This window comes from Coregonus lavaretus (assembly GCF_964263955.1).
Source record: "Coregonus lavaretus genome assembly, chromosome: 25".
In the NCBI taxonomy this organism is placed as follows: domain Eukaryota; kingdom Metazoa; phylum Chordata; class Actinopteri; order Salmoniformes; family Salmonidae; genus Coregonus; species Coregonus lavaretus.
Genome location: NC_140012.1, coordinates 21,238,964 through 21,255,722, shown reverse-complemented (window position 1 = coordinate 21,255,722; position 16,759 = coordinate 21,238,964).

Sequence of the window (16,759 nt, the reverse complement as noted above, 5' to 3'; positions counted from 1 at the left end):
GCGAGCGCCATAGGAGGGAAACATGTATTCTGACAAGCAGTCAATGCAAAACCATTCATAATTCAATCGCGGGAAAACACTTTTAAAAGCAGCTCTGGCAAATGTATTTAATAGCAGTTTTGGCCTTTGTTTAAAAAAATAGGGGATCCAAGTTTTACATTGCTACCACGTTTATTTATCTAATCCTTCAATTGCGCATGTGGCATCGTTTTACAACCGGAGTTTCAAGCATGGTTTAGGCGGTGGTTCCCAACCGTTTTCGGTTACTTTACCACCAACTGATTTTTGCTCTACATGGAGTAGCCCTACCCCTGAGGTACCATCTCGTGCATTTTACCAGTAGGCCTATGGTCTCATGAGTCTTCTCAAGTACCCTGTGGATAGGCCAAGAAGACCTACCCCCAGGGGTCCTAGTACCTGGTTGGGAACCACTGGTTAGGCGCAGCTGCGCAACAGAGTAGTGATGTGCAGTTCGCGAACGATTCGTTCTTTCTGAACGACTCTTTTTACTAACTCGAGACATGATTCGTTTTTCTGAGTGACTCGTTCATACGTTTGACGTGCGAGTGCTGGCCGCAATTAGTCCTACAGCAGGATTAGTACACGCTCCAGAGACGTGCTCCGACCACTGTCTGTCATATGCGCGCAGGAAAGTAGATCATGACGGTAGAGAATACAAATACGTTAAGAACTGATAATTGATCGCATGGTACAATAATTACTACAATTAATTGATTCTTGAATGTTATGATGGACACAGCTTTGTAGAACCAAAACATACACAGTTTCTGCTCAACAAACTAAAACTCGAGAACGAATCGATCACTCTCACAGCAGTCAAGCAATGTATTCCCCCAAGACACTCTAGTCCCGTAGCAGCCACAGCTAGACCTCGTTTCAAATGTATCAAGAAATAATCTTATTTGTATGCCTAGCAATCAACAAATGTACGTTGTTTAAAGCACACGTTTATAAGTCAGTCACAAATGACAGCTCCAATAAGCCCCCTATGCTGAATGACATGTGAACGGGAGGCTCGTAGAATCATGACTCTCGAGTTTTCAGTTAATCGTTCGCCGGTAGGGGGTCCTGTGTGCTCTGGCCATTACTGACTCAAATGAACGAAATGAGTCGAAAGATTTGTTATTTTGACTGTACGAGTCGAAAAGATCAGAGTCCGTTAAAAGAGCCGTATTTCTCATCAATCACTACAACAGAGCTCTTAAAGTGGCAATGTAGTCTTAAAAAGGCAATGACGTACTTTGTAATATAAAGTGATTCATAATAATTTATAATTAAACAATAATAATTAATAATAACAATCAGGATGTTGTGTCCAATGGGCTAAATGCAGATGGACAAAACCCATGCTTCAGCTTATACATTTTATAGCTATTATGCTTCATCAGTTGGGCTACAGGTGATAATGCTTATTGATAATAGTACATCTGATAATATAGACCATGCATAGGCTAACTTGGCCCCAGACAATCGATCTGAGATCGACTAAAGTTTCAGTCATGGGATTTTGTTGTTGTTGCTTTAACCTCTGTGCAATATCCTTTATAAGTGTATTGAGGATGTCACAAGTGGCTGGTTTGTCTCTTAATGAGTACAGAGGCCTGTACTCATCAAGGGGGGTATAGGGTGAAAGCCAATATGGTGGTAACAAAGGAAGCCATGAAAGAGAACTAAGACACATCTAAGGTTCCCTGTCATGGCATTTCAGACTAATCTTGAGACATTGCAAATGAACAAACATTTAAGTGAATAGATGGGTTAGCTGACAACGTCATGATAACAATGTGTGCCTGTCGATTGGGCAGAAGTCCCCTGTAGCTCAGTTGGTAGAGCATGGCTCTTGCAACGCCAGGGTTGTGAGTTCGTTTCCCACGGGGGGCCAGTATGAAAATGTATGCACTTACTAACTGTAAGTCGCTCTGGATAAGAGCGTCTGCTAAATGACAACAACAAAAAAAAGTCCATGTGTTGTGTTATGGTCAGATAGCTAGCAACAATGACAAGAAGCTGCCATGTGGGGAATCGTAAGTGGCTCGTTGTATCTTGTTATTGATACCATGTCTTGTTTTGACTCTTGTCATGTCTATGCTAATATGGCAAAAAAATCAGTAGCTAGCTAACCAACAACTATAATGATGTATTTGAGAGCGATCAAGTGCTCGTTGTGCAAATGTGTTTATGTCTTCAAATTTGTCTTCAAAATGTCAACAATCCTTTGATTCTATGCCAACCCCTCTGTTTTGCTTCATGGTTGCGCATGCATCGGTTCTGTTGCTAAACAACCCACCCGTCTATATTGACTGGAGTTCCTGTGTTTTTCAGCTTGTCAGGCGAAATAGGCTAACTTGGCCCCAGATATTAATATGTCTATCAGGAATGTCAGCTATGAATATTGAAGATGTCTGTCTGACAGATGCTGTTCAGAGCCACTGGCAAGCATTCCTGGTTAGCATCCCATCACTAGCTCGGCTTCCCAAGATGCTCCTGAACACTAAAACCAGATGAGAGTGGAGTCTGGAGAACTAGAAACAGAAGTAAAAAAAACAGTATGAGTTTCAATATGTCATTAATCTTTATTCTGCTTGTGCAAAAACAGTTTCTACTACTTTTCTCCTTCTCTTCCCCTCTCAATCTCCCACTATGTTATGCAGTGGCGATTTCAGCATTTAAATCTTGGTGGGGCAAAAAAATAAAAAGTAGGATGCATTCCAGCAAAGCCACAACACTAAACAATACATTAATTGCACTATAACGGTGACAAACGGTGCCCACAAACTGTTAGGGCCTAAATAAAGCTGTCCCAACATTTTACCACTGCTACACCTGGCTATCAGCGGAGCCTTGTCTGGCAGCGAAACAATTAATTCAGCCTCATTTACTGCCTTTAAAAAAACACAGCTGATATGGCTGACTTGCTTTAAAAAATGTGGTTTCTAATGACAATTGAGATGTACAAACTATGGTATAAGGGGGCGACAAGCGGATAAGAGGCAATCCGTAATTTCGATTAAGACATTAATGAGCGAGCTAGGACGGACATAGTCAATATAACTATTTGTTTAGCACTTTTGAAATGTACAGCGACAGAATTCAGAACATGGGACGTTCTTACAGTGTTCTCCCTGTACACCAAGTCAGAACCATAGGATAAATAAAGGGTGCATATAAGCAGACAATGAAAGCTCTTACAATATTTGATGATTACATTTCTCTAAAACAGGTTATAAGTCTACATGTGCACCACCAAGTCAGAACAGTTGGCAAAATAAATTAAGAGGGGTAAATAGACCAAATTATTAGGATGAGGCACATGGGCTACTAACATCTTACTACACAACATACACTTAGTATTACTTTCTTAGCTACAGTATACATATCTCCCTGGCCTATTACATAATTTATGCAGCAGCATACAATACCTTTTTGGACTCACCTTGTTGTGCTGCGCTCACTTGAACAGGAAGGTGGCTCGGCGGTCCTTCATTGGCAAATTTTGTCATCAAAGAAAGAGAAAGAGGCCGGATTTACAATTCCGAGTTGGATGACCGTTCAAAACGTATTTTCCCAGTCGGAGCTCGTTTATTCCCGACTTCCCAGTTGTCTTCAACTCACTGGAAGTCAAGTTTTCGCAGTTCCGAGTTAACAGTTGTTTTGAGCGCGGCACAAATCATGCTTCATTGACAGCATGGCTGATATTGAATGTTTATCATTTTAAATTTGGAAAAGAGCCCCTTAATCCCAGATTTGGGACCACACAGCCACTCCACTGAATAGCAGGCTAGTGATTGCTTTGCAATGCTTGCAGTTAGCCACTGTCACCGATTCCTTCCAAACCACTCAAATCAAATCAAATTGTATTTGTCACATGCGCCAAATACAACAGGTGTAGGTAGACCTTACAGTGAAATGCTTACTTACAAGCCCTTAACCAACAATGCAGTTTTAAGAAAAATAAGTATTAAGTAAACAATAGATAATTAAAAAATGAAAGCAGTAAAATAACAGTAAAAATAACAGTAGCGAGGCTATATACAGGGGGTACCGATACAGAGTCAATGTGCGGGGGCACCGGTTAGGTAATTGAGGTAATATGTACATGTAGGTGTAGTTAAAGTGACTATGCATAGATAATAAACAGAGAGTAGCAGCAGCGTAAAAGAGTGGGTGGGGGACAATGCAAATAGCCCGGGTAGCCATTTGATTAGCTGTTCAGGAGTCTTATGGCTTGGGGATAGAAGCTGTTAAGAAGCCTTTTGGACCTAGACTTTGCGCTCCGGTACCGCTTGCCGTGCGATAGCAGAGAGAACAGTCTATGACTAGGGTGGCTGGAGTCTTTTACCATTTTTAGGGCCTTCCTCTGACACCGCCTGGTATAGAGGTCCTGGATGGCAGGAAGCTTGGCCCCAGTGATGTACTGGGCCGTACGCACTACCCTCTTTAATGCCTTGCGGTCGGAGGCCAAGCAGTTGCCATACCAGGCTGTGATGCAACCAGTCAGGATGCTCTCGATGGAGCAGCTGTAGAACTTCTTGAGGATCTGAGGACCCATGCCAAATCTTTTCAGTCTCCTGAGGGGGAATAGGCTTTGTCGTGCCCTCTTCACGACTGTCTTGGTGTGTTTGGACCATGATAGTTTGTTGGTGATGTGGACACCAAGGAACTTGAAGCTCTCAACCTGCTCCACTACAGCCCCGTCGATGAGAATGGGGGCATGCTTGGTCCTTCTTTTCCTGTAGTCCACAATCATCTCCTTTGTCTTGATCACTTTGAGGGAGAGGTTGTTATCCTGGCACCACACAGCCAGGTCTCTGACCTCCTCCCTATAGGCTGTCTCATCGTCGTGTTGGAGTCGTGCCTGGCCATGCAGTCATGGGTGAACAGGGAGTACAGGAGGGGACTGAGCACGCACCCCTGAGGGGCCCCCGTGTTGAGGATCATCATGGCAGATGTGTTGTTACCTACCCTTACCACCTGGGGGCGGCACATCAGGAAGTCCAGGATCCAGTTTTAGAGGGAGGTGTTTAGTCCCAGGGTCCTTAGCTTAGTGATGAGCTTTGAGGGCACTATGGTCAGTGAAGACACTTTCCAGTTGGTCAGCACATGCTTGGAGTACACGTCCTGGTAATCCGTCTGGCCCTGCGGCCTTGTGAATGTTGACCTGTTTTAAGGTCATACTCACATCGGCTACGGAGAACGTGATCACACAGTTGTCCGGAACAGCTGATGCTCTCATGCATGCTTCAGTGTTCTTTGCCTCGAAGCGAGCATAGAAGTGATTTAGCTCATCTGGAAGGCTCGTGTCACTGGGCAGCTCGCGGCTGTGCTTCCCTTTGTGGTCTGTAATAGTTTGCAAGCCCAGACACATCCGACGAGCATCGGAGCTGGTGTAGTACGATTCAATCTTAGTCCTGTATTGACGCTTTGCCTGTTTGATGGTTCGTCGGAGGGCATAGCGGGATATCTTATAAGCGTCCGGGTTAGAGTCCCACTCCTTAAAAGCGGCAGCTCTACCCTTTAGCTCAGTGCGGATGTTGCCTGTAATCCATGGCTTCTGGTTACGGTCACTGTTGGGACGATGTCATCGATGCACTTATTGATGAAGCCAGTGACTGATGTGGTGTACTCTTCAATGCCATCGGAAGAATCTCAGAACATATTCCAGTCTGTGCTAGCAAAACAGTCCAGTAGCTTAGCATCTGCATCATCTGACCACTTCTTTATTGACCGAGTCACTGGTGCTTCCTGCTTTAGTTTTTGCTTGTAAGCAGGAATCAGGAGGATAGAATTATGGTCAGATTTTCCAAATGGAGGGCATGGGAGAGCTTTGTACACATCTCTGTGTGTGGAGTAAAGGTGTTCTAGAGTTTTTCTCTCTCTGGTTGTACATTTAACATGCTGGTAGAAATGAGATCAAACGGATGTAAGTTTCCCTACATTAAAGTCCCCGGCCACTAGGAGCGCCGCCTCTGGATGAGCGTTTTCCTGTTTGCTTATGGCCTTATACAGCTCATTGAGTGCGGTCTTAGTGCCAGCATCGGTTTGTGGTGGTAAATAGACATCTACGAAAAATATAGATGAAAACTCTCTTGGTAAATAGTGTGGTCTACAGCTTATCATGAGATACTCTACTTCAGGCGAGCAAAAGCTAGAGACTTCCTTAATATTAGATTTTGTGCACCAGCTGTTGTTTACAAATATACACAGACCGCCACCCCTTGTCTTCCTGGAGGCCGTTGTTCTATCTTGCCGATGCAGTGTAAACCCCGCCAGCTGTATGTTATCCATGTCGTCGTTCAGCCACGACTCTGTGAAACATAAGATATTACAGTTTTTAATGTCCCGTTCGTAGGATATTCGTGATCGTAGCTTGTCAATTTTGTTATCCAATGATTGTACGTTGGCTAATAGGACTGATGGAAGAGGCAGATTATCCACTCGCCGTCGGATCCTTACAAGGCACCCCGACCTACGTCCCCGATATCTCTGTCTTTTTCTCCTGCGAATGACAGGGATTTGGGCCTTGTCGGGTTTCTGAAGTAAATCCTTCGCGTCCGACTCGTTGAAGAAAAAATCTTCATCCAGTACGAGGTGAGTAATCGCTGTCCTGATATCCAGAAGCTCTTTTCGGTTGTAAGAGATGGTGGCAGAAACATTATGTACAAAATAAGTTACAAATAACGCGAAAAAACACCTAATAGCACAATTGGTTAGGAGCCCGTAAAACGGCAGCCATCTCCTCCGGCGCCATCATTGTTGAATTTGCAATTTCCAACTTGTTGTGTAATGTTTATGTCCAATGGCCGATGAGCACCGATACGTTTTATCTATAATTTCTCTTCATTATTTATCTTATGACAAGGATTAAAAATTATTTGCCAGTAGATTGTCGACTTGATTCATGATGATGACTGCTAGCTAAGATTTTGAAAGTATGATGTTGACATGATCAGTCCAATCAAAGCTACTGTACTAATAACGTGATTTGACCTCATTTTATCTGTGGCCAATGACCTTGAGCCTTCTTGGAAGGCACTTCTTATGTAACTCTATGGCAGGACCCAAAGGGCTTGAATTTTCTAGGTCTACCCTTAGACTTGGCAGTGACTAGTGTCCCCATGAGTGACAGAACACTGAGCCAATCATGCCCCACCACCACAGAAAGGACTGAGCTAGGCTGAAACACCTGCATTTTGGAGCTGCCGTACTCAAGAAAACAAAAAAGAGACCATGTTTGTATGCGGCTTTATTAACTCAATGATTTTCTATTTTTTTTTTGCATTGTTTGCAAACTGATATGTGACACGTATTAATGCCAAAATAACATGCAAAACTGATGTTATGTCAGTATTTGTCACGGATTCAGCCGAGGCTGCTCCTCCTCCTTGCTCGGGCAGGCTTCGGTGTTCGTCGTCGCCGGAGTACTAGCTGCTACCGATCTATGTTTCTGTGTTCTACTTGTTTTGTCTTTATTGTTCACACCTGGTTCCCATTATGTATTGATTTCTTTCCTATTTAACCCTCTGGTTCCCACTGTGTTTTGTGCGTGTTTGTTCATGTTTGGTTGTCGTCTGGTGAGCGGGTTTGTTCCTCCCTACGTGGAGGTTATGTTATTTACATTACCTACGAGTAAAGTACGTTTTCGATTAGCTCTGTGTCCTGCGCCTGACTTCGTCATACCGCATCACACTGACCCCCTGACAGAAACACGCACCTTAAATGGAGTCAGCAGGTACATTCATTTCGTCCGGATCAATGGAGGAACGTGTCCAACAGCAGGCGACCATGATCCAGACTCTCGGCATCGCAGTGGAGTGCGTGTTGAACACCATGGAGCGATGGGAGAGAGGTGGTTATTCTACACCTCCTCCAACTACACAACCATCCACACCACTGTCCACCCCTATGTCACCTGGGTCCAGTGGGATTCGGCTCTCGCTCCCGAGGGCATACGATGGTACAGCTGCCGGGTGCCAGGGTTTTCTGCTCCAGGTAGAGCTCTATCTGGCTACCATCCACCCGGCTCCCTCGGGTTCCTGTTGATGTGCCCTTCCTTGTACATGCCTTAGATAGTCGCCCTTTAGGGTCAGGCCTGATTAGGGAGGTCACAGCTCCACTCTGGATGAAGATGCAGGAGGGTCATGAGGAGAAAATTAGTCTCTATCTGATTGATTCTCCTGCGTTTCCAGTGGTGTTGGGGCTTCCCTGGTTAACTTCTCATGACCCCACGATTTCATGGCAACAAAGGGCTCTCAAGGGATGGTCAAGTCAGTGCTCAGGGAGGTGTGTAGGTGTTTCCATAGGGGCAACTACGGTGGAAAGTCCAAACCAGGTCTCCACCATGCACATACAGTGGGGGAAAAAAGTATTTAGTCAGCCACCAATTGTGCAAGTTCTCCCACTTAAAAATATGAGAGAGGCCTGTAATTTTCATCATAGGTACACGTCAACTATGACAGACAAATTGAAAAAAAAATCCAGAAAATCACATTGTAGGATTTTTTATGAATTTATTTGCAAATTATGGTGGAAAATAAGTATTTGGTCACCTACAAACAAGCAAGATTTCTGGCTCTCACAAACCTGTAACTTCTTCTTTAAGAGGCTCCTCTGTCCTCCACTCGTTACCTGTATTAATGGCACCTGTTTGAACTTGTTATCAGTATAAAAGACACCTGTCTACAACCTCAAACAGTCACACTCCAAACTCCACTATGGCCAAGACCAAAGAGCTGTCAAAGGACACCAGAAACAAAATTGTAGACCTGCACCAGGCTGGGAAGACTGAATCTGCAATAGGTAAGCAGCTTGGTTAGAAGAAATCAACTGTGGGAGCAATTATTAGGAAATGGAAGACATACAAGACCACTGATAATCTCCCTCGATCTGGGGCTCCACGCAAGATCTCACCCCGTGGGGTCAAAATGATCACAAGAACGGTGAGCAAAAATCCCAGAACCACACGGGGGGACCTAGTGAATGACCTGCAGAGAGCTGGGACCAAAGTAACAAAGCCTACCATCAGTAACACACTACGCCGCCAGGGACTCAAATCCTGCAGTGCCAGACGTGTCCCCCTGCTTAAGCCAGTACATGTCCAGGCCCGTCTGAAATTTGCTAGAGTGCATTTGGATGATCCAGAAGAGGATTGGGAGAATGTCATATGGTCAGATGAAACCAAAATAGAACTTTTTGGTAAAAACTCAACTCGTCGTGTTTGGAGGACAAAGAATGCTGAGTTGCATCCAAAGAACACCATACCTACTGTGAAGCATGGGGGTGGAATCATCATGCTTTGGGGCTGTTTTTCTGCAAAGGGACCAGGACGACTGATCCGTGTAAAGGAAAGAATGAATGGGGCCATGTATCGTGAGATTTTGAGTAAAACCTCCTTCCATCAGCAAGGGCATTGAAGATGAAACGTGGCTGGGTCTTTCAGCATGACAATGATCCCAAACACACCGCCCGGGCAACGAAGGAGTGGCTTCGTATGAAGCATTTCAAGGTCCTGGAGTGGCCTAGCCAGTCTCCAGATCTCAACCCCATAGAAAATCTTTGGAGGGAGTTGAAAGTCTGTGTTGCCCAGCGACAGCCCCAAAACATCACTGCTCTAGAGGAGATCTGCATGGAGGAATGGGCCAAAAAAATACCAGCAACAGTGTGTGAAAACCTTGTGAAGACTTACAGAAAACGTTTGACCTGTGTCATTGCCAACAAAGGGTATATAACAAAGTATTGAGAAACTTTTGTTATTGACCAAATACTTATTTTCCACCATAATTTGCAAATAAATTCATTAAAAATCCTACAATGTGATTTTCTGGAAAAAAAATTCTCATTTTGTCTGTCATAGTTGACGTGTACCTATGATGAAAATTACAGGTCTCTCTCATCTTTTTAAGTGGGAGAGCTTGCACAATTGGTGGCTGACTAAATACTTTTTTCCCCCACTGTAATGCCGATTTGGCTCTCGCCTTCTGTAAAAAGAAGGCGACTCAATTACCACCCCATCGACAGGGGGATTGTGCGATAAATCTCCAGGTAGGCGCTGCACTTCCCCGGAGTCACGTGTATCCCCTGTCACAGGAAGAGACGGCGGCTATGGAAACATATGTCTCCGAATCTCTGGGGCAGGGATACATTCGGCCATCCACTTCACCTGTCTCCTCTCCTCCTTTTTGTGAAGAAGAAGGATGGAGGTTTACGCCCGTGCATTGACTACCGGGGTCTCAATCAGATCACTGTCAAGTACAGTTATCCACTACCGCTCATTGCTAGTATGACGGAGTCATTGCACGGGGCGCGCTTCTTCACAAAATTGGATCTCAGGAGCGCGTACAACCTGGTGCGTATCCGGGAGGGAGATGAGTGGAAGATGGCATTTAGTACCACATCTGGGCACTATGAGTACCTCGTCATGCCGTACGGGTTGATGAACGCTCCATCAGTCTTCCAATCCTTTGTAGATGAGATTTTCAGGGACCTGCACGGACAGGGTGTAGTAGTGTATATAGATGATATTCTCATATACTCCGCTACACGAGCCGAGCATGTGTCCCTGGTGCGCAAGGTGCTTGGTCGACTGTTGGAACATGACCTGTACGTCAAGGCGGAGAAATGTTTGTTCTTTCAAAAGTCTGTCTCCTTCCTAGGGCACCGCCTGTCCGCGTCAGGGGTGGAGATGGAGATTGACCACATTTCGGCCGTGCGTAATTGGCCGACTCCAACCACGGTTAAGGAGGTGCAGCGATTCTTAGGGTTTGCTAACTACTACCGGAGGTTTATCCGGGGCTTTGGTCAGGTAGCGGCTCCCATTACCTCCTTGCTGAGGGGGGGACCGGTGTGACTGCAGTGGTCAGCCGAGGCGGACAGGGCGTTTGGTCACCTGAAGGACCTGTTTACCTCGGCTCCAGTGCTGGCTCATCCGGATCCCTCCTTAGCATTCACAGTAGAGGTGGACGCATCCGAGGCTGGGATAGGAGCTGCACTGTCTCAGCGCTCGGGTACTCCACCAAAACTCCGCCCCTGTGCTTTCTTTTCGAAGAACCTCAGCTCTGGCTCCCGACCCGAAACCTGCCCCTTCGCCTGCCCTGCCGGAAGCTAGGTCGGCGGTTTGTGGGGCTATTTAAAGTCCTGAGGAGATTGAACGAGGTTTGTTATAGGTTACAGCTTCCTCCTGAGTATCGTATTAACCCCTCGTTCCATGTGTCTCTCCTCAGGCCGGTGGTAGCTGGTCCACTCCAGGAGTCTGAGGTACGGGAGGTTCCTCCGCCCCCACTGGACATCGAGGTGGCACCGGCGTACTCGGTCCATTCCATCCTGGATTCGAGGCGTCGGGTGGGGGGCCTGCAGTATCTCGTGGAGTGGGAGGGGTACGGTCCGGAGGAACGGTGCTGGGTCCCTAGGAGGGACATCCTCGATCCCTCTATGTTGAGGGATTTCCACCGTCGTCATCCGACTCGCCCTGCGCCGCGTCCTCCTGGCCGTCCCCGAGGCCGGTGTCGGTGCACGGCTGGAGCCGCGCATCAAGGGGGGGGTGGGGGGGTACTGTCACGGATTCAGACGAGGCTGCTCCTCCTCCTTGCTCGGGCAGGCTTCGGCGTTCGTCGTCGCCGGAGTACTAGCTGCTACCGATCTATGTTTCTGTGTTCTAATTGTTTTGTCTTTATTGTTCACACCTGGTTCCCATTATGTATTGATTTCTTCCCTATTTAACCCTCTTGCTTCCACTGTGTTTTGTACGTGTTTGTTCATGTTTGGTTGTCGTCTGGTGAGCGGGTTTGTTCCTCCCTGCGTGGAGGTTATGTTATTTACGTTACCTACGAGTAAAGTACGTTTTCGATTAGCTCTGTGTCCTGCGCCTGACTTCGTCATACCGCATCACACTGACCCCCTGACAGTATTGTTTTTTTGTGGGGGGGTTCTCTTTCTTTCTCTCTTAAGTTCCCTCTCTCCCTCCCTCCTACCCTCTGTTGTTGGGTTAAATATGGCGCTGTGCTGAGATACATGCCTTCATGCTGCATTTAATCTGTACCACGCGCGCACCCACACACACTTTTGGCTGAGCTGGGCCTGTCCTTGGAACTGTGCGCATCCACACATACTTTCAGCTGAGCGGGCCTGTCCTTGGAACTGTGTGTGTGCGTGCGTGCATGTTTCTGCACACAGGTGAGTCAGAGACACACCCAATGTACAGCTAAGTGCTGAACCGGCATTAACCTTGCCTCAAAACTAAGACCTTTCATCCAGTGCACTGACACAGGGTTGATTCACAAAGTATTCAGTGAATAAGAAGCCCAATTGTCTAAAACATTATCCACGCCAAATTTTGTGAAGGTAAGATAGCCTTTTTTAAAGCTAGATATCCTAAATAACAACAGACTAGCTACTGGTCTAAGATATTTTCATTCCATGTTTGGACAAAATGCACTGAAACACCAAGCACTTATACTACCAGTCAAAAGTTTGGACACACCTACTCATTCAAGGGTTCTTCTTTATTTTTACTATTCTTCACATTGTAGAATAATAGTGAAGACATCAAAACTATGAAATAACACATATGGAATCATGTAGTAACCAAAGATGTGTTAAACAAATCAAAATATATTTGAGATTTGAGATTCTTCAAATAGCCACCCTTTCCCTTGATGACAGCTTTGCACACTCTTGGCATTCTCTCAACCAGCTTCATGAGGTAGTCACTTGGAATGCATTTCAAGTTAATTTGTGGAATTTCTTTCCTTCTTAATGCTTTTGAGCCAATCAGTTGTGTTGTGACAAGGTAGGGGGGGTATACAGAAGATAGCCCTATTTGGTAAAAGACCAAGTCCATATTATGGCAAGAACAGCTCAAATAAGCAAAGAGAAACGACAGTCCATCATTACTTTAAGACATGAAGGTCAGTCAATAAGGAACATTTCAATAACTTTGAAAGTTTCTTCAAGTGCAGTCACAAAAACCATCAAGTGCTATGATGAAACTGGCTCTCATGAGGACTGCCACAGGAATGGAAGACCCAGAGTTACCTCAGCTGTAGAGTTTAATTAGAGTTACCAGCCTCAGAAATTGCAGAAATTGCAGCCCAAATAAATTCTTCACAGAGTTCAAGTCACACACACATCAAACATCAACTGTTCAGAGGGGACTGTGTGAATCAGGCCTTTATGGTCGAATTGCTGCAAAGAAACCACTACTAAAGGACACGAATAATAAGAAGAGACCTGCTTGGGCCAAGAAACACGAGCAATGGACATTAGACTGGTGGAAATTTGTCCTTTGGTCTGGAGTCCAAATTGGAGATTTTTGGTTCCAACCGATGTGTCTTTGTGCGACGCGGTGTGGGTGAACGGATTATCTCTGCATGTGTAGTTCCCACCGTAAAGCATGGAGGAGGTGGTGTTATGGTGTGGTGGTGCATTGCTGGTGACACTGTCTGTGATTTATTTAGAATTCTAGGCACACTTAACCCGCATGGCTACCACAGCATTCTGCAGCGATACACCATCCCATCTGGTTTGGGCTTAGTGGGACTATCATTTATTTTTCAACAGGACAATGACCCAAGACACACCTCCAGGCTGTGTATGGTGTATTTTACGAAGAAGGAGAGTGATGGAGTGCTGCATCAGATGACCTGGCCTCCACAATCACCCGACCTCAACCCAATTGAGATGGTTTGGGATGAGTCGGACGAAGGAAAAGCAGCCAACAAGTGCTCAGCATATGTGGGAACTCCTTCAGGACTGTTGGAAAAGCATTCCAGGTGAAGCTGGTTAAGAGAATGCCAAGAGTGTGCAAAGCTGTCATCAAGGCAAAGGTTGGCTATTTGAAGAATCTCAAATATAAAATATATTTTGATTTGTTTAACACTTTTTTGGTTACTACATGATTCCATGTGTGTTATTTCATAGTTTTGATGTCTTCACTATTATTCTACAATGTAGACAATAGTAAAAATAAAGAAAAACCCTTGAATGAGTAGCTGTGTCCAAACTTTTGACTGGTACTGTATGTAGCCTAGGCCTATGTCTTCAAGAATTGGTGTCCCACTCCTCCGAGAAACAGGCCAAATTTCGCAGTGGCAGTCTTTGTGCCCAGTTTATAGAGAACAAAATCCGCACAAAGACTGTTGAGCAAGTGCAATGATCTAAGAACGGGCGCCTTTGTCATGGAAATCCGAGTTTGGCACTGGACAGTTGGTTGCACAGAGCGCGAGAGTTGGAGTTGGGGACAGTATTGTGGAGACTCCCAAAAAAGCTCTAAACTTGGACATTTTGTACGCAATTACATTTGGACTGGATTGGTGTGATAGGCTACGGTAGGCTAAACGACGTCGAAGCCTGTCAATATCATGATTCACCCGCATCGCGTAGGCGCCAATACCACCTGCCATCGGTAACGAACAAGTTGCGTTTATCGGTAACAAATTAAGTTGTGCAGCCTAACGTTTTTAGAGTGGAACAAATGTGAGTATGTGTTAAAATCGGTGTTTGATTATGTTTCATTCTATTATCAATTTGCACTATTCAGCAAGCACCAAATTCTAGACAACAAAGGGCCCACTAGGCAACAGTTAGGCTACTGAAGTGTTAAATATTGCTTTACAGAATGTCATCGCCCCCGACATTGGGGTAGGTGAATTTTTATTTTTGTTCTTTCTTCTAATGTGCTTTTTGCATGTCTAAATGGTTGGCATTGGGAGTGCCATCCGCTGCGGTCATTTCAACACCCAGGGCTGTCAGAATCCGGGTGTCGCATAACGTTTAGAACCAGTTTAAAGCACATGCGTGTTTGTTAGACATCTCTCGGAGAAATCTGGCATACAATTAGGCTAGTAGGCCTATATATTAAAACTTGTATTGCTTTTTGATGTTGGTTATTGGGCATTCAATATCATGCTTTTATAAAGTTGTTTAAAAAACTCTTAGAGGTTAGAGGTCAATGGGTTGCCTGGCAGCTATGCTCTATCTGAGAAGAGTGTAAGGGTGTGTCACTAAACCAACATCCTTTTATCAAATTCCCTGTTACCACCACATTGGCCTGCCATTGGCTGGCTTACCCAGGCCTATACAATAGGCATCCAGTAGGTCTCCTTTGAAGTTTCTATGTACATGTCTGATGCATCAGATATAAATGTCTATGTAGGTCTCAGTGCATTGTGATAGTCGGTCTAATCTTCATGTCAAGATGGTTTGTACAACACTTGAAAGTAAGAGGTATACTGCAATAATATGCACAATAAATACTTACACAGGTATACTGAACCATTTCATGTGAGTGTCTTACTGGTAATATTGAAGCATTGTTCAAGATTAAGAACACCCTCCTCTCCTACCAATGCTGATGCTAGAACCCTTGTACAAATTAAAAAGTTATAGGAAAGCAACACCCTATAACTCCCTCAATCAAAAACTAAGGCAAAGTGATGTTTGTATTGGCAACATTGCCAAAAACCAAGGAGGGAGGGAGGGAAGAAGGGAGTGGTATTTTGCAACATTTCTATTCCTCTGGAGAGGACTAAACCATTGTTAAACCCAAACTTTGTTTATATGAGCATGGCTGTGTTCTGTTTTAATTATGTCGTTTCCAAACAGTCCATTGTGGAGGAAAAGGCAGTTTTATCACCTATGAGTCATAGTATGCCAGACAGAAGTCTGAATACAGTATGATATACAGCTCCTGTTCTCTCTGCTGAATAAGCCTGTTTGATGTGTTTTCAGTCCTCTGTGGATCAGAGAGTCTCTGTCTCCTGAGTCTTAAGACCCCATAGATCTACTGCTTTGTCTTGAGCTGTGTCTCATGGGCTATGTGTGGACACTGGACAGTGGTTTCTCCAGTAAGAGCAGGTCTAGCCACAGGAGCTGTGTAACCTGTAACAGCTGGTCTGTGGTCTGTGGTCTGGTTGGGGCAGAGCTCATATCCCCTCCAAGGTGAACATAACAGATACAGCACAGAGTTCATGTCTTTAGCTCTTTCAATAGAGCTGATGGCAGTAAAATACTATAATGTGGTCAAATGTACATATACTATATTCCAGAGTGCATGAAAGTGCTTGCAACTCTTCTTTAACACACACACACACACACACCACACACACACACACACACACACACACACACACACACACACACACACACACAGTCAGAGGTTAGCCCAAGAGAGAGGGCAGTGTGCCAGGTGGGCATGATGACTGGGTCTGGTGCCCTCTGCTCCCCCTCTTCTCTCTGGTCTTTGTGCCCAGGAATGCACATTACTGCACTGCCTGTTTTTCCACCTCATTTATTCCGGCTGCACGCACAGTTTAGGAGTGTGTGTGTGTGTGTTTGTGTGTTTCATGTTCAATAAATGTTCTTGCACTGTGGGATATCATGTCACTAATTGAAGTGAGTTTGTTTGTATATTTGCGAGATAAAGAAAATCTCTGTACACACACACACACACACACACACACACACACACACACACACACACACACACACACACACACACACACACACACACACACACACACACACACACACACACACACACACACACACAGACACACAGAGGTATGTGTAAGTCCAGTACTGCACTCCAGCTCTTTGTGTACTCTTGACTGTGACTGTTTCCCGTAGCCTCCAGACAGTGTTCTGTTCTCTGCCACTCCCATGGGATTGGGCTACAGAGGGAGGGGCCAGCTTTGCCAGGCTCAAGCCCACACAGGTGAGCCCAGCCTGGAAGGAATGTAGCAGGGAG